Source organism: Nicotiana tomentosiformis, chromosome 2 (assembly GCF_000390325.3).
Source record: "Nicotiana tomentosiformis chromosome 2, ASM39032v3, whole genome shotgun sequence".
Classification (NCBI taxonomy): Eukaryota; Viridiplantae; Streptophyta; class Magnoliopsida; order Solanales; family Solanaceae; genus Nicotiana; species Nicotiana tomentosiformis.
The window spans coordinates 37694845-37714817 of record NC_090813.1 but is presented as its reverse complement, the minus strand read 5'-3'; positions in this window follow the sequence as shown (position 1 = coordinate 37714817).

The window sequence follows — 19973 nt, the reverse complement described above, 5'->3', positions numbered from 1 at the left end:
TACGAAGCTATTGGAATCATCAAAATTCTATTCCGGGGTCGTTTGCACATAATTTGACATTCGGTCACTATTTGAACTTAAACTTTTAATTTTTCATCAAAATTCTATATCTCTGGCTAGGGACCTCGAAATTTGATTCCGGGCATACACCTAAGTCCCAAATCATGATACAGACCTACCAAAATTGTCAAAATACTGATCCGAGTCCGTTTGCTCAAAATGTTAACCAAAGTCAACTCAGTTGAGTTTTAAAGCTCTAATTCACATTTTAATTCATTTTTCACCTGAAAACTTTCCGAAAAATTTTACGGACTGTGCACGCAAGTCGAGGAATGATAAATAGTACTTTTCGAGGTCTTAGAATACAGAATTAATTATTAAATTTAAAGATGACATTTTGGGTCATCACATTCTCCACCTCTAAAACAAACGTTCATCCTCAAACGGAGTTAGAAAAAGTACTTAAGATGGTGAATAAGTGTGGATAACAGCTGCGCATATCATGCTCGGTCTCCCAAGTCGCCTCCTCGATCGGATGAGCCCTCCACTGAACCTTCACGGAAGTAATGTTCTTTGACCTCAGCTTTCGAACATGCCTATCCAAAATAGCCATTGGTTCCTCAACATAAGATAGATTCTTGTCCAACTGAACCGAACTGAAGTCTAACACATGAGACGGATCGCCGTGATATTTTTGAAGCATGGAAACATGGAATACCGGATGACCGGCAAAGAGAGTAGGTGGTAGTGCAAGTTTGTAAGCCACCTCTCCAACTCTCTCAAGAATCTCAAAAGGCCCAATATACCTAGGGCTCAAATTGCTCACCAACCATGAATGCAACATCACGAACCTTCCGATTCGCATAACTCTTTTGTCTAGATTGGGCTGTACGAAGTCAATCCTGAATCAACTTAATCTTTTTCAAGGTATCCTGAACCAAGTATGTACCCAATAGCCTAGCCTAGCCTCGCCCGGTTCGAACCAACCCACTGGGGACCGGCACCGCCTACCATACAAGGCCTAATACGGAACCATCTGAATGCTTGACTGGTAATTGTTGTTGTAAGCAAACTCAGCAAGTGGTAAGAATTGATCCCAAACACCCCCAAAATCTATCACACACGCACGAAGCATATCCTCCGGTATCTGAATAGTTCGTTCGAACTGCCCGTCTGTCTGAGGGTGAAATGTTGTACTCAACACTACCCGAGTACCCAACTCACGTTGTACTGCCCTCCAGAATCGTGATGTAAACTGCGTACCCTGATCAGAGATGATAGATATCTGTATGCCGTGAAATCTGACAATCTCGCGAATATAGATTCAAGCCAACTACTCGGAAGAGTAGGCAGTCATCATAGGATTGCAATGAGCTGACTTGGTCAATCTATCCACAATCACCCAAGCTGCATTGAACTTCCTCTGAGTCCGTGGGAGCCCAACAACGAAATCCATAGTGATCCTCTCCCATTTCTATTCTGGAATCTCTAACTTCTGAAGCAATCCACTTAGTCGTTGATGCTCATATTTCACTTGTTGACAATTTAGACACCGAGCTACATACTCCCCTATGTCTTTATTCATCTTCCTCCACCAATAATGTTGCCTCAAGTCCTGCTACATCTTCGCAGCACCCGTATGTATGGAGTACCGCGAACTGTGAGCCTCTTGGAGAATCAATTCACAAAAATCATCTACATTAGGCACACATAGCCCGCCCTGCATCCGTAATACACCGTCATCTCCAATTGCGACTTTTTTGGCATCACCGTGCTGAACTGTATCCTTAAGGACAAGCAAATGGGGGTCATCATACTGACGCTCCCTGATACGATCATAAAGAGAAGACTGAGAAACCACACAAGCCAAAACTCGACTGAGCTCAAAAACATCCAATCTGACAAACTGGTTGGCCAAGGCCTGAATATCCAAGGCCAAAGGCCTCTCTGCTACCGGTAAATATGTTAAGCTGCCCAAACTCTCTACCTTATGACTCAAGGCATCGGCCACTACATTGGCCTTCCCGGGATGATAGAGAATGGTGATATCATAATCCTTAAGCAACTCCAACCATCTCCGCTGCCGCAAATTAAGATCCTTCTGTTTAAACAGATGTTGTAGACTTCGGTGATCGGTGTAGACCTCACAATGGACACAGTACAAATAATGCCGCCAAATTCTTCAAGACACAAACAATAACTGCTAACTCAAGGCCGTGGACCAAAAATTTATTTATTTATTTATTTATTTTTTTCATGTACCTTTAACTGTCTGGACGCGTAGGCAATCACCCTACCGTCTTGCATCAACATCGCGCCGAGACCAATACGCGACGCGTCACAATACACAGTATAAGACCTTGAATATGTAAGTAATACCAACGCTTGTGTCGGAGTCAAAGTGATCTTAAGCTTCTGAAAGCTTAACTCACACTCGTCTGACCCTGTAAATGGGGCACCCTCTTGGATCAATTTGGTCTTAATAGTTGTTCATAATCAATTACAGAATCATCATTTAACCTCATGTTAACAAAAATATCGTTGCAAACCTTCACAATACTGATAACTAGATGCGAGGCATGAAGACCTCATAATTATTTACCCGAATTAACGAGTCACATTTAATGCCACCTAGGCGGGAACCTACCTCATAGGTTAAAACTCAATAATTACAATACAAAATTGGCAACTATGCACAGAGAATTTCATATAAGAATTTTCAAATAAGCCTAACAGGCATGACTCTCTATTAGTACTATAGTACAAATTTAATTTCACAAGGGAGAACTTAAACACAAGAATTTTTCTCATAAGGATCTCGTCCTTATATAACTTCCACCGCAGCTCGTAGCCCGGTTTAAACATATCAATTTATATAAAAATGTGAGGATCTCTTCCTCAATTCTGAATCACAAGTAATATGCACATCGTGCCAATTGAAAATTTCTATTTTCTCCTTTTAAATAATTTTGGTTACACCCAATCACAACACATAATGAACCCCATACCGGTAGGGCATATAATTCATAATTTGCAATTAATTATTCGGAATTTACATCAAAATTTACCGAAATGAGTAACAGAAAGCCACATTTAGCCTCACAGCTCTTATTAGTGACCAACACGAAATGATAAGCGTAGTTATCTCCATAAAATCTCCCAACAGGGGTAAACACATAAGTAGTTTATATAATTATGAAGCTCACTCATAAGTGGAGCACAATAGGAGGACTCATCTTGATACTCAAAACCGAATCAAGTTAAGGAAATTATTCCTTTATATAATATCAAGGTCGTACCTGTAACGACACCAACTGATGTAGCGACCTCCGCCATACCATAAAAGAAATATATCAATGGCTGGGTCTCCACCTCTAGGACGCCTTCTACCCGTATTTTCTCCACCCCTAACTGGTCATGTGGGTGGTGTAGTAACTACAATGGGGCACGTAGCCTGAGTGCTTTGATGAAATAAGTCTCTCCCAAGTTTGGGATAATTTTCTCATGATGTGCCTAGTATCACCATATACATAACAACCCTTTTGCGGGTTAGGCTGCTCATATTGAGTATGTGCCAGATAACTGGAATAACCATTGTAGGAACTCATGTCGGTGGTACATTAAAAGAACTTACTGGAGCACCCCGAGTAATCCGATGTGCAGACTGGGCTGGACGACTGCCTGAGCCCCCGCCATAATGATTTATACTTGTAGAGTAGAATCCACTGAATCCCCTAGAACCTCGAGACATCTTGGTCTCCTCAGTTTCCTTTTTCCTTACCCCGAACACATTCTAATATCTTGGCAATTTGTACAACTAGCAGAAATGAAGTATCAGCTTGTAGCTCCCGAGTCGTACAAAATTGTACGATTATAATTAAGTCCTTTAATGAGTCTGTGGACTCGCCCTCTGGCTGTAGGAAGCAAAGTAGGAGTATGACGGGCTAACTTATTAAACTTGATGGCATATTCTGACATCGTCAATGGTGACATAACGCAACCGTTCAAACCCTATGCGCCACGCATTACGGAGAGTCCAGAAAACAAACTCTTTCAAAAGCGTTTCTGAGAACTAAGCCAAGTGGGCGGTGTTGCATTGGCTGGTCTGCCCTCTTCATAGGCTTGCCACGAACACTGGTGGAGAATTATCTCTCCCAAGGCAAATTTCTTCTTTTGTTATGCTGACTCAACACTGTTGAGCTGACCAATTTCTTAACAAACTCTTTGATTCTTATTTGGGGTAACCTTTACCTCTATTTATACACAACGATCATAAAAGTAGAGCTCCATACAGACAAATCTTGTCATGAACCACATAGTCCAGACTCTCGTCAACAAGTGCATTTACTCCGAAGCACCCCAAAATCCACAACAATGACGTCCACGCTGAGTAGACCTTCTAAAAATTTAGAGTTGTTTCTATAACTCCTTTGATATTGAAGTATAGGATTATTAAGGAGGCGGACATACCGCAAGTCCCAACCTTATCCTCTACGAAATCTCAGGCCTAAAACATGTGTAAATTTTAGGGAACCTTTCAGTACCACATATATACATTTTAGGCCCAAAACTGATATAATACATGACCCCACAATCCACCCATTGGTAGTGGACTCCCTCATAGTCCATATACGGCATTACAACCGTCGACGCACAACTGATACCGAGTGCGCAATGTCATACACGAGTGGATACAAAGGAATATAAGATATATGTTTCAAGCTAAATTAATGCCGCACGATAAGGAGTCAAAGAAGTAAATATTTCCTAACAGTTCCATAGCCTCTCGAAGATAAGTACAGACGTCTCCGTACCGATCCGCAAGACTCTACTAAACCTGCTTGTGACTCATAACACCTATGAACCTTGTGCTTTGATACCAACTTGTCACGACCCCAAATTCCCTCCGTAGGATGTCGTGATGGCACCTAGTCTCTAAGACTAGATAAGCCTATCAATGCGGAATAATAATAAATATCTTAAATAAATAAACTACAATTCAAACAATTTAACTCCCAAAACCCGGTAGAAATAAGTCACAAGCTTCTAAGAATTTTATTCTCAATGTCTCTATATGTCAAGGTCTAAATAAAATATAAGGAAGCAACATAAAATGATAGAAGGGGACTCCGGAGTCTGCGGACGCTGGCAGATATACCTCGAAGTCTCCGTGTTCAAGTAACTCACTAACGTCTAGGCTGGTAAATGTACCTGGATCTGCACAAAAAGATGTGCAGAAGCATAGTATGAGTACACCACAGTGGTACCCAGTAAGTGCCAAGCCTAACCTCGGTAGAGTAGTGACGAGGTCAGGTGAGGCCCTACTGGAATATAATAATCGCATGGTAAAATGTTTATCAATGTAGTAAAATAAAATGATATTGGAAATGAATCAAATAGTATGTCACATTTAATGACATCAAATAATTACAAATAATATCTCGTGGAATCAAAACAGAATTTTCTTCAACTTTATGAAAATCACAACAATTAATCGAAAGTAACTATGGCCATAAATCAATATCAACAAGGGCATTCCCGAGGTACCACCTCGTAGTCCCAAATTATAAATAAATTCACAATATCTCATTTCCTTATATCACCGCGGGAGCCTTCACAATTTATTTAAAGAAAATATTTTTTTCCCGAAATAGCATCCCGCGTTTTAGCCACCCTTATCACACCGCATGACTTCTAGTAGTCACCCCTACTAGCCACGCGTATCAAGCCACCCTTATCTCACCGCATGCGTTTCAACACTCAGACCTTATACCACCGCATGCGTATCAATATCACAATATGTCACAATTTGCACCTCAAGTGCTCAAATAATTTAACTTGCCAAAATAATTCAACAACAATATTTTTCCACAATAAAGAGCTCACGGCTCATGCCAAAATAAATCATTAATAATAGTTTGCCATAATAAAGAGCTCACGGCTCATGTCAAAATAATTCAACAATAATATTCTTCCACAATAAAGAGCTCACGGCTCCCTCACAATGAGTATAAAAATATTCAGGAGTAAATAATTTAGGAAAATAATATTTCAAAATCTTTACTACGTTGCTTCAATATCAAGTTTAAAAATGTCAAATACTTCATATTAATAATATTTAATTTAAAGAAAATCAACCTTCAAATAATGCACAGAATAAAAGAAACCAAGTTTCAACTAAACAGGTAAAACAATTAGTAAGAAAAGATCAAACAAATTTGAAGTATATATCTCAGATCAATGATGAAGAATATAACAAGATAAAATAATTTAATAAATGTGCAACAGTGATCTACACAATTTAAAAATATAATCTTTCGCAATTTAGCCCGTGTACACACTCGTCACCTCGTGCACACGACTTTCAACACATTTCAATAATCACATCAATACCAATCCTAGGGAAAATTTCCCCCACACAAGGTTAGACAAGTCACTTACCTCGACTTGCTCCAATTTAACCAAGTATTATGCTTTTTCCTCGAATTTCCGACTCCGATCGACTCGCATCTAGTCATAATTAATTCGATACAGTCAACAAAAATTATAGTAATCACTTTCATAAGAAAATATTACATTTTCATTAAAATCCAAAATTAGTTCAAAATTTGCCCGTGGGGCCCACATCTCGGAATCCGGCGAAACTTATAAAATCCGACAACCCATTCAATTACGAGTCCACCCATACCAATTTTACCAAAATCCGATAACAACTCGACCTCCAAATCTTAAATTTTTGTTTTGGAAGATTTTGCAAAAATCTTGATTTCTTCCATTTAAATCCGAAATAAATGATGAATATGACCATGGATTTGTGAAATATAATCACATTTGGATATAGGACACTTACCCAAGTTGAAGTCTTGAAGAAATCCTCAAAATCGCCAAGAACCGTGCTCCAAAACTCCAAAACGAAATGAAGGAAATGACCATTTTTGGTCCTTAAGTTTCTGCCCCAAAAATACTATTTCGGTTGCTAAAAGTCCAATCCCATCGCTAAAAGTGTCACATCTGGTCGCTAAAGGTGCACACCAGTACTATTTACACCAACAGTTTTATTTTACTAAAAAGGCTCTAACTCCATCATACGAACTCGGAATTCGATGATTCTTATTCCTATGAGTCACAAATAAAACTACAAACCCATTCGTTCAATCGAAACTCAATTCAGAGCTCATTTGCTCAATGTGATACCAATTTCGCTCGTTAAACAATTAACACATATTTCGCGCTTAAAACTCAATCGCGACTTGATGAAATTAGACCAAACTTTCCAGATCACTCCTATAATTCATTATCAAAATGTCGAAAGTCTCGAAATTGAATTTTGATCTCTAGAACTAAAAATGGACTTTTGGATCATTACATGCTTATGTTGAAAACATCAAACTCTTCCTCGACAGCCTATAGTGTATCAATCATAACTTCTTGTACTCAACTCCAACTGCCAAACGGTTTAAAGTTCTGCAAACTAGATACAAAGTACTACAACTTTCATGTTTTTCTCATCTCCCAACTCCTTATAGATTGCGAGATATAAGCTCCCAAAGTGAGCCTTGTGCAGCAGAAATTTCTGGCGATGCACACTGCTGTAGCAAAAAAATCTGCAGTATCAGGTTCAGTCAATTGATCATAACATTTTGTATAAATGTCTGAATGATAAATGGTTTATCATTCTGGAAACTAGAATTAAAGGGCTACAACTTTCATGTTTTGAAAATTTTCAGATTCCTTATAGATTTCGAGCTATAAGCTTCCAAAATCAGCTATGCGATTGCACTGGTTGCTGTCCAAAAATAGCTTCTGCAGCAGAAATATTCCAGCAGTTCCTTTTTGTCCGAAATCTATTCTGTTAACCTTCCGAAATCCACCTGAGGCCCTCGGGACCTTAACCAAATATACCAACATGTCCCAAAATACAATATGAACTTAGTTGAGGCTTCAAACTACATCAAACAACATCAAAACGACGAATCGCACCTCAAATCAAAATCTATGAACTTTGAACTTTTAAATTCTATATCTTGTGTCGAAACACATCAAATCAATTCGGAATGACTTCAAATTTTGCACACAAGTCATAAATGATATAACGGAGCTATGAAAATTTTCAAAATTGGATTTCGACCCCGATATCAAAAAGTCAACCCCTCGGTCAAACTTCTCAAAAATTTAACTTTCGGCATTTCAAGCCTAATTCCACTACGGACATCCAAATAAAATTCCGATCACGCTCCTAAGTCCAAAATCACTATACAGAGCTGTTGGAATCATCAAAATTCTATTCCGGGGTCGTTTGCACATAATTTGACATCCGGTCACTATTTGAACTTAATTTTTCATCAAAATTCTATATCTCTGGCTAGGGACCTCGGAATTTGATTCCGGGCATACGCCTAAGTCCCAAATCACGATACAGACCTACCAAAATTGTCAAAACACTGATCCGAGTCCATTTGCTCAAAATGTTGACCAAAGTCAACTCAGTTGAGTTTTAAAGCTCTAATTCACATTTTAATTCATTTTTCACCTGAAAACTTTCCAAAAAATTTTACGGACTGTGCACGCAAGTCGAGGAATGATAAATAGTGCTTTTCGAGGTCTTAGAATACAAAATTAATTATTAAATTTAAAGATGACATTTTGGGTCATCACAACTACGAACCTACATCCACTTTCGAAATTCCATTCCGAGCTCGATATCAAAATTTCCACTATCGGCCGAAATCGTCGAAAAACTAACTTCCGCCAATTCAAGCCTACAGACCCCCAAAACACATTCCGGATGCGCTACTAACCCCAAAATCACTCAATGGAGCTAACACAATCGACGTAATTCCATTCCAGATCCGTCTTCACATAGTTCCGACTACGATCCAAACTCTAAGGCTTAAACTCACAACTAGGGACTAAGTGTCCCAAAACTCTCTGAATTCCATAACCAATCACTCTGGCAAGTCCCAAAAGCAGAAATAAATATGGGGAAAGCAGATATTAGGGGATCAGGGCTCTAATTCTCAAAATGACCGGCCGGGTCGTTACATCCTCCCCCTCTTAAAACAATCGTTCGTCCTTGAACGAGTATAAAGACATACCTGAAACTGTGAAAAGATTAGGGTATTGGCTGCGCATATCCTGCTCGGTCTCCCAAGTCGCCTAGACCTTTAATGAAGCAATATTCTTTGACCTGAGCTTCCTAACCTGCCTGCCCAAAATGGCTACTGGCTCCTCAACATAAGATAGATCTTTGTCCAACTGGACTGAGCTGAAATCCAATACATGAGTCAGATCACCGTGATACTTCCGGAGCATAGACACCTGGAATACCTAGTGAAATCCTGCTAGGCTGGGAGGCAAGGCAAGCTCATAAGCAACCTCCCCAACTCGCTACAATATCTCAAAAGGACCAATGAACCTTGGGCTCAGCTTGCCCTTATTCCCTAACCTCATGACGCCCTTCATAGGTGATACCCGAAGCAAGACCCGTTCACCAACCATAAATGCCAAGTCACGAACCTTCCGGTCCGCTTAACTCTTCTGCCTGGACTGGGCTATGCAAAGTCTCTCCTGAATCACCTTTACCTTATCCAGGGCATCCTGGACCAAATCTGTACCCAACAATCGGGCCTCGACCGGCTCAAACCATCCCACTGGAGACCGGCACCGCTTACCATACAAAGCCTCATACGGTGCCATCTGAATGTTGGACTGGTAATTGTTGTTGTAAGTGAACTCTGCAAGTGGCAAGTATTGGTCCCATGACCCTCCGAACTCTATCACACAGGCACAGAGCATATCCTCAAGAATCTGAATCGTGCGCTCGGATTGCCTGTCCGTCTGAGGGTGAAAGGCTGTGCTCAACTCCACCCTAGTACCCAACTCCTGTTGTACGGCTCTCCAAAACCGTGATGTGAACTATGTACCTCTGTCTGAAATGATGGATACTGAAATACCATGAAGGAGGACAATCTCTCTGATATAAATCTCAGCCAACCACTCAGAAGAATAAGTGGTCAACACTGGAATAAAATGAGTTGACTTGGCCAGTCGATCCACGATCACCTAAATAGCATTGAACCTTCTCAAAGTCCGTGGAAGTCCAACTACAAAGTCCATGGTGATCGCTCCCACTTCCACTCTGGGATCTCTAACCTCTGAAGTAATCCACCCGGCCTCTGGTGCTCATATTTGACCTGCTGACAATTGAGACACTTGGCCACAAACCCAACTATATCCTTCTTCATCCTCCTCCACCAGTAGTGTTGTCTCAAATCCTGGTACATCTTCGCGGCACCGGGATGAATGGATTACCGCGCGCTGTGGGCCTCATCGAGAATCAACTCCCGAAGCCCATCTACATTGGGCACACAGATCAGGCCCTGAATCCTCATCACACCATAATCACCAATAGTCACATCTCTGGCATCACCTCGCCGAACCCTGTCCTGAAGAACTAGAAGATGAGAATCATCATACTGGCGCTCCCTGATACGGTCATAAAGAGAAGACCGAGCAACCACACAAGCTAATACCCGGCTAGGCTTTGAAATATCCAATCTCATGAACTGGTTGGCTAAGGCCTAAACATCCAAGGCTAAGGGCCCCTCAGCTGCCGAAAGATATGCCAAACTCCCCAAACTCTCTACCCGGCGACTCAAGGCGTCGGCCATTACATTGGCCTTTCCCGGGTGGTATAATATAGTGATATCATAGTCTTTAAGTAGCTCCAACCACCTCCGCTGACGCAAATTAAGGTCCTTCTGCCTGGACAAGCAATGCAAACTTTGGTGATCAGTGTAAATCTCACAGGGAACACCGTACAAATAATGACACAAGATCTTCAGGGCATGAACAATAGCTCCTAACTCGAGATCAGGAACCGGATAATTCTTCTCATGCACCATCAATTGTCTAGACGCATAGGCAATCACCCTATCGTCCTGCATCAATACCGCTCCAAGGCCAATCCTCGAGGCATCACAATAGACAGTGTAGGACCCCGAACCCGTAGGCAATACTAATACTGGGGCTGTAGTCAAAGCTGTCTTGAGCTTCTGAAAGCTCTCCTCACACTCCTCGGTCCACCTGAATGGAACACCCTTCTGGGTCAGCCTGGTCATATGTGCTGCAATGGATGAAAATCCCCCCACAAAGTGACGGTAATACCCCGCCAAACCAAGGAAACTGCGGATCTCCGTAGCTGATGACGATTTGGGCCAACTCTGCACTGCCTCCACCTTCTTCGGATCTACCTTGATCCCATAACAAGACACTATGTGGCCCAAGAATGCCACTGAATCAAGCCAGAATTCACACTTAAAAAATTTTGCATACAATTTCTTCTCCCTCAAAGTCTGAAGCACGGTCCTCAGGTGCTGCTCATGATCTTCTCGAGACCGGGAATATACCTAGGATATCGTCAATAGACACAATGACAGAAGAATCAAGATAAGGCCAGAACACACTATGCATCAAATGCATAAAGGCTGATGGGGCATTGGTCAGCCCAAATGACATGACAAGAAACTCAAAATGACCATATCTAGTCGTGAAAGCAGTCTTCGGGATGTACGGCTCCCGAATCTTCAACTGATGATAGCCAGAACGCAAGTCAATCTTGGAAAACACTCTAGCACTCTGTAAATGATCAAATATATCATCGATGTGAGGCAAAGGATACATGTTCTTCACTGTAACCTTGTTCAATTGCCGATAATCAATACACATACGCATAGAACCATCCTTCTTCTTCACAAATAAGACCGGAGCACCCCAAGTGATAAGCTGGGCCTGATGAAACCCTTATCAAGCAACTCCTACAACTGCTCCTTCAACTCAGGAGGATCCATATGGTAGGGAGGAATAGAAATGGGCTGAGTGTCCGGCAATAAATCAATGCCAAAATCAATATCTCTGTCGGGCGGCATGCCAGGAAGATCAGCTGGAAACACATCTGGAAAGTCCCTCACTACTGGAACTGACTCAACTGTAGGGGTATCAATACTGACATCTCTCACATAGGCCAAATACGCATCACACCCCTTCTCAACCATTCGCTGAGCCCTAAGAAATGAAATGACCCTGCGGAGAGTATACTCTAAGGTACCTCTCCACTCCAATCTCGGCAAACCTGGCATATCCAGAGTCACGGTCTTAGCGTGACAATCAAGAATAGCATAATGGGGCGACAACTAGTCCATGCCCAAGATAACATCAAAATCTACCATACTGAGTAATAACAAATCGGCTCTGGTCTCAAAGCCACTAAGAGCAATCAAACACGACCGATATACGCGGTCCACAACAAGAGAATCTCCCACAGGAGTAGATACATAAACAGGGGAACTCAAAGAATCCCAAGATATCCCCAAACGTGGAGCAAAATAAGAAGACACATATGAATACGTAGAGTCTAGGTCAGATAATATTGATGCATCCCTATGACAGACATGGACGATACCTGTGATGACTGAATCTGAAGAAACGACCTCTAAACGGGCTGTAAGGGCATAGTACCTGGACTGGCCTCCCCCTCTAGGGCGACCTCAGCCTCTCCGACCTCCACCTCAAGCTGGATAAGGAGGTGGGGTGGCAGTTAGTGCTGGAAGAATGGCCGGAGGACCCGGTGGAGCACGTGGAAGCTGATAAGACTGTGAAGGTGTACCCCTCCTGGCTCTGGGGAAATCTCTAACCATGTAACGAGTGTCACCACACTCAAAATAACCTATCGGAGGACGCGACGGCTGAGACTGACTCGGACCTGGCATGCTGGACTGGCCGGTAATAGCACCTCGAGTAGGAGGCATACTGGATACTGGCGGTGTATAATAGGGCTCCCGAGGTCTAGGAGGAGCTGGAACACCACTGGCTACTGGAAGAGCTGAATGAACAGGGCGACTCACAAAAACCCCTACCATAGCGTGTTGCTGGCGCACGAGCTCCTGAATAATGACCAGTCTCTCGAGACCTCTTGGCCTCTCTCTCCTCTCTGTCCCATGAGATCATTCCCTCTACTCTCCTAGCAATGCTCATTGCTTGCTGATAAGTGATGTCCATCTCCAACTCCCTGGCCATACTGGTCCGAATACTGGGGTGGAGTCCCTCAATGAAGCGACGAACCCTCTCTCTGACTGTATCAACCAGAGCTAGTGCATGGCGAGCTAACTTACTGAAACAGACTGCATGCTCCGACACAGTCATAGCGCCCTGACGTAGTTTCTCAAACTCTGCGCGCCAAGCATCCCTGAGGCTCTGAGGAATATACTCACGCAAGAACATCTTTGAAAACTGAGTCCAAGTGAGTGAGGCTGCCTCGTCCGGACTACTCAGCTCATAGGCACGCCACCACTGATATGTCGCTCCCCTCAACTGGAAAGTGGTGAAAGAAACCCCACTCGTCTCCACAATGCCCATGGTGTGGAGAATACGATGGCACTCCTCAAGAAAACCCAGAGCATCATCTGAAGCTAGTCCGCTGAAGGTAGGTGGGTGGTACTTCTTGTACCTCTCAAGTCTGAGTTACTCTGCCTCAGAAGCAGCTACCTTGATCTCATGCTGAACCGGAGCCACTAGGGGCATAGGAATATACTCTGAGGCCTGATCAACCTGGACCCTCTGCTCAGGAGTGCGGGCTACGGGAGTCTGTGCCCCTCCCCCAGCCTGAGATGTAGCGGGAGCTATCGGAAATAGTCCAGCCTGAGCCAGAGTGCTGAACATGCTCATGAACTGAGCTAAAGTCCCCTGGAGGGCTGGAGTAGCAATAGGGATCTCCGGTGCTCTCCCTCCAGCTGGAGCTGCTGGGGGCTCCTCTGACGCAGCTCTCGCAGGTGCTCGGGCTGCACCGCGTAGTCGTCCTCTACCCCGACCCCGGCCTCTGGCGGCTCAGGCAGGGGCTCGGGTGCCTGATCGTCGGTCCTCCCATTACGGGTCCACACCATCTGTGAGAAAGAATAGAATAGAATCTTAGTTTTTTTTTATGTTAATAACTTGCACGATAAGGAAATCAAAGAAATATGATTGTTCTTAACAGTTATATAGCCTACCGTAGATAAGTACGTCTCTGCACCGATCCGCGAGACTCTAATAAACTGGCTTGTGACTCGCGACTCCTATGAACCTAGTGCTTTGATACCAACTTGTCACGACCCAAATAAACCCTCCGTAAGGTGTCGTGATGGCACCTAGTCTTTACGACTAGGTAAGCCTAATATTATGAAAAATATAAAGAAAAACACAACATTTTAAAGATAAACAACATATTGTGAATAGCCAAGAGTAATACCACTCGACATATACAAAATAATTTCCCAAGACCCGGAATATCACTAAGTCACAATCTGCTATAATCTATGTAGCTCTATACAAAAGTCTGAAGATAATAAAGAAAGCCTCTAGGCGAGGGAGTAGAAGGGAACTACGAGGATCTACAGACGCAAGCAAAAGTACCTTGAAGTCTCCTAGAATCAGCAGCACGCACTAACCCCGAGGGTGATAGCTCGCACCTGGATCTGCACACGAAAACTTGTGGAGGAAAGGGCATGAGTACACCACAATGGTACCTAGTAAGTGCCAAGCCTAACCTCGGTCGAGTAGTGACGAGGTCAAGTCAAGGCCCTACCGGAGTAAATATAATAAATTAAATAGCAAAAGATATAAGTAAAATTTATGGTAACACAATTAAAGAAATTCTCGAAAAATTTAACAGTTAAGGGAGCCCTCGGCTCAGAACAAGGTAAAAACAGTGGAAAATGTCCCGGGATACCGTCCTGTAGTTCCAAATGAATATGCAGTACAAGGGGATCTCCCGGAATACGTCCGTAGTCCCAAAGTAAATATGCAGTGCTGAGGGATCTCCCGAAATACGTCCGTAGTCCCAAAATAAATATGCAGTGCTGGGGGATCTTCCGGAATACGTCCGTAGTCCCAAAATAAATATGCAATGCTGGGGGATCTCCCGGAATACGTCCGTAGTCCCAATTTAAATACGCAACGCAAGATGAAATGGCAAGTATGGCATCGAGTTATACAATTTATACTGAACACAGATAAAGAAAGTAGGGACTTAACTAAGCATGGCGCACAGAATGTCAAATAGGCAGTTAAAACACGTAAGCATGCTTCTCTAGTCTAAGTTTAACAATTAAACGTATTAGTGCAATTTAATAAGGAAAAACAGTTTATGATTTAGAAAGGAAAAACGGGATTTTTGCAATAATGGCCAGTGTATGTACTCGTCACCTCACGTACACGGCGCCCACACATCAATTAATATCAAATATCCTAAGGGGAAAGTCCCCAACATTAGGTTAGGCAATCCACTTACCTCGAACCGCTCAAATCAACTCGATATCACGTTCTTGCCATGAGTGTCCGACTCCAAATGGCCTGAATCTATTCAAATTAATTGCATAATGTAAATATAGCTACAAGTAACTAATTTAGCTAATTAATTCGAAGCTAAAGCGTGAAATTAGAAAAAATGCCCAAAAAGTCTCCCCGGGCCCACGTCTCGGAGTCGGCTAAAAATTATAAATTATAAACACCCATTCACTTACGAGTTCACTCGAACAAAAATCATCTAAATACGACGTCAAATTCCCATTCAAATCTCAGATTTTCAATTGGGGAACCTTTTCTCCCATTTCCAAACTTCTACCCTCAGTTTCCTTAATTAGACGAGGAAAACAATAATAGATTAATGTATTATGATCAAAATAGAGTTAGAATTAGTTAACCAATAGTTCTTCTTCAAAATCCCTCGAGAAATCGTCTCCCACCGAGCTCTAAATCGAATTGGTGAAAAATGAGGGATGAACCCTCGAAGCTGCCTCTTCAACCCAGCGATTTCCGCACTTGTGCTCATGGGGACGCATCTGCAGTCACGCACCTACGAAAAAATCATCGCAGGTGTGAAGGTCACTTATCCGGGCTGGGTCCGCACCTGCGGATGCGCTTCTTCGCTCAATCATCCGCTTCTGCGGAACCTTGGGTCCTTCTCACCTTCGCATCTGCGACTGCCCTTTCGCAGATGTGGCTCCGCTCCTGCGGCTCACTCGTCGCATCTGCGACCACTGACTCCCCGGCCTAAAAGCGCACCTGCGATCCAAGCCTCGCTTCTGCGAGGACGCACCTGCGGACTCCCCACCGCAGATGCGAAAACACTAGAACTAGCAAAAATAAAAAATTCCTCTAAGTCCAAGCTTTCACCCGTTAAGCATCTGAAATACACCGAGGCCCTCGGGACCTCAACCAAACATACCAACCAATCCTAAAACACCATACGAACTTAGTCGAACCTTCAAACCACGTCGAACAACACCAAAATCATGAATTAAGCACAGATTCAAGCCTAAGAATTTAAAATTTTCCAAATTCTACAAACGATGCCGAAACACGTTAAATCTAGTCCGAATGACCTCAAAATTTACACACATGTCACAAATGACACTATGAATCTACAACCACTTTTGGAATTCCATTCCGAGCTCGATATCAAAATTTTCACTATCGGCCGAAATCGGCGAAAAACTAACTTCCGCCAATTCAAGCTTAAATCTACTACAGACCCCCAAAACATATTCCGGACGCGCTCCTAACCCCAAAATCACTCAACGGAGTCGACTGAATTCCATTCCGGATCCGTCTTCACATAGTTCCAATTACGGTCCAAACTCTAAGGCTTAAACTCATAACTAGGGACTAAGTGTCCCAAAACTCTCTGAATTCCATAACCAATCACTCCGACAAGTCCCAAAAGCAGAAACAAATATAGGGAAAACAGATATTAGGGGATCAGGGCTCTAATTCTCAAAATGACCGGTCGGGTCGTTACAGGATAGATTGTGTTTTTGAAAACTAGAATGTTGGTTCAACTTAGAAAGAACTAAACTGCACGAACTTATACGTTAAACATATCGCATCAATAATATGTGTTATGTGTATTGTCAAGTTGACTTGAAAAAGCTATCGACCTGAAAAAGTTGCACGAACTTGTACCGTAAATAATCATTAGCACGCGAACCATTACGCATCAATAATATGCATTGTGTGTATTGTCATGTCTACCTGAAAAAGTTGTTGACCTGAAAAAGCTGTATCGACTTGTACCGTAAAGAATCATTAGCACGCGAAAACATAACGCATCAATGATATGCGTTATGTGTATTGTCACGTCGACCTGAAAAAACTGCACAGACTTGTACCGTAAAGAATCGTTTTGCACGTGAAACATAACGCATCAACAATATGCGTTGTGTAACCTAAAATCACTCATAGCTGCCTATAAACACCACCACCCCCCCCCCCCCCCCGCACATTTTGCATTATTATTTGCAGCTTAACCAAACGAATAAAATAACTTTCCATAAAATTTTCAAGTTCGAGCATTACGACATGTCTGGACGCAATGACGTACCAAGGTATTACTGTAGCAAACATGCGATTTTGAATCTATGCTGGTCAAATTGAAATCTAGGTTGCAGACGTTGGATGTGTAAACAAGTTGTAAGTTATTATTATTAAAAGTTATGTTGGTTAATATATTATTTATAACATACTAATTAATAGTCTTTTGTTGTCCTTCCCACCTCCTAGAAAGTGGTAGAAACGATGGAGGAGGTGCATCTGGAGCTATCGGTGGGAGAGGTGGTTGGATCTGCATGAATCGCTCTCAGGCCCGAACCTAATATAGATGTGGACGTAAAATTTAAGTTATTTTGTACTATATATGTTATAATCATGAAAAGAATCGATAATGTTATCACTTGCAGCAGTGGAATAAAACGGTGACGTCTCTCATGGTGCCCATGGACGATTGGCACAACTTTCTATAAAGGTAGACCAGAATAGCTCCACCCCACCTGTAAGTAGGTAACTCATCTAGCCTCTCTACTTGATACGGAAATCGCAAGTTAACTGGTTTTCCCAAAGTGTTCGGGAACAAAATACCACCAAACATCATCAATAGTCACAACCTCGTATGCCGCTCGATAGCCTCTACCAGGGAGTCATAATCAATCTCCACGTGTAGTGCCACTAGATGGTGCATAACTGGCGATAACTGTAATCGGCTAGCACCACTCATAGCAATCGACTCCGTAGCCTGGAAACTGGTGAGCCTATGCAACATATCTAGCTAGTCCTTTCTAGCATAATCCCTAAGAGCCTGCGGGCAGCTAACATCCATACCATGAATGGGCAACCCGAATAGAACCTCCACGTCCTCTAGCTAGATGGTAGCCTCCCTGATAGGTAGATGAAATGTATGAGTCTTAGGTCGCCACCGCTCTATCATATCCGTGATCAAGAGCCAGCCGAAATTTAACCGGCCGATCTCTATAATCCGGTAAAACTCCATCCGCTCAAGGCGTGTAACTGTACGGGGATGAAGTGGGTGATCCCTAATGAACTCCCAGAGATCGTTTACACGTCTGGGGTGGAAGGTCTGGGACAACAAGTGTCCATCCCAAATGTGTGAAGACCTATGGACACCCTGGAGCAACAGTAGCTCTCGAACAACAGGTCCAAGATGCACATGGAAGAGATCCATGATGATGTTTTTAAATTGAATAATATGAATTAATGTATTTTTCTCGTTAATCGTTTAACATCTTTAAATATATTGATATTTTTTATATTAATATTTAATCGATAAATTTTCTATATTATTACTTAGGTTGATAAATAAAATAATTATTTATATGTTAGTTTCTTAGATTTTTTGACTAAACTTCAACAGAGTTTTGTTTGAACTGTAATTTTTTTTTCCAGATATTTTTGGGTTATAGAAAATTAAATATTTAATTTTATTAACTAATCACGATATATTTAATAATTATTCATATAAAAAAAAATACTAAAAGCTTAGTACTAAATAATATTCAATTTATTTCATTCGTAACTATTTGTTTGTTAACTTTTATATTTTACACAAAAATCCAGCAACGTCTCTTTTGTACTGTCAACTAATTATTTTATGATTCATATCTAATATTTGATTGATATCTAATAATACATTTTTGACAAGAGGGGTTGCTCTGATTGTAAGCAACCTCCACTTCCAACCAAGAGGTTGTGAGTTCGAGTCACCCCAAGAGCAAGATGGGGAGATCTTGGAGGGAGGGATGCCGGGGGTCTATTGGAAACAGCCTCTCTATCTCATGCTAGGGGTAAGGTCTGCGTACACACTACCCTCCCCAAACTCCACTAGTGGGATTATACTGGGTTGTTGTTATTGTTGTTGTTGTTGTTGTATCTAATAATACATTTAATAAATACTTAATAATTGATTAACATTTGATCCATAATTAAGTACTCTAACCAGGTTAGTTAATGAGGGTACATAGTTTTTATTTTACACTAAAGAATCCTAAAGAGCACTAAAGTTACACTACTCTAAATGGCCATAAACAACATCAACTAACATAAATTAAAATTTATTATTAGTTTTCCTAGGCTAAACTACATTGCATAACAAGAAAAGGCACAACATAACATTAAAGGGCATTAAACAACAATAAAGTCACATATTATTATATGTACAATACTAAAGTCACATATAACACTAATTATTCAACAAAATAACAATATACAATTTTCATAATTTTTTGCACATAAATAAACTAATTAGGGTAAAAAACAAAAAAATAAATATATCAAAAGACAATCACAATAAGCATATAACACAGTAAAAATAACTACTTAGTCAATTATATACATGAGTTAACTACAAAAGTGATTCGGAATACCTTTTTTAGAGTTTTTTTGAATTGAGAAATAATGAAGATTTAACCACCGAAACGAGCAATAAAAGAGCTCCACTACACGACAACGCCTTGGATCTGGTGTTAGCTCCGTAAAATAATAAGGGGACACGATTTTGGGGGACGGGTGGGCTCTAATGGAGGTTTAATTTTAAAAAGGGGGGGGGGGGGTGGCTTTTTTGGCTTCTGTCCCGAAGAAGAAGACTGACCTTT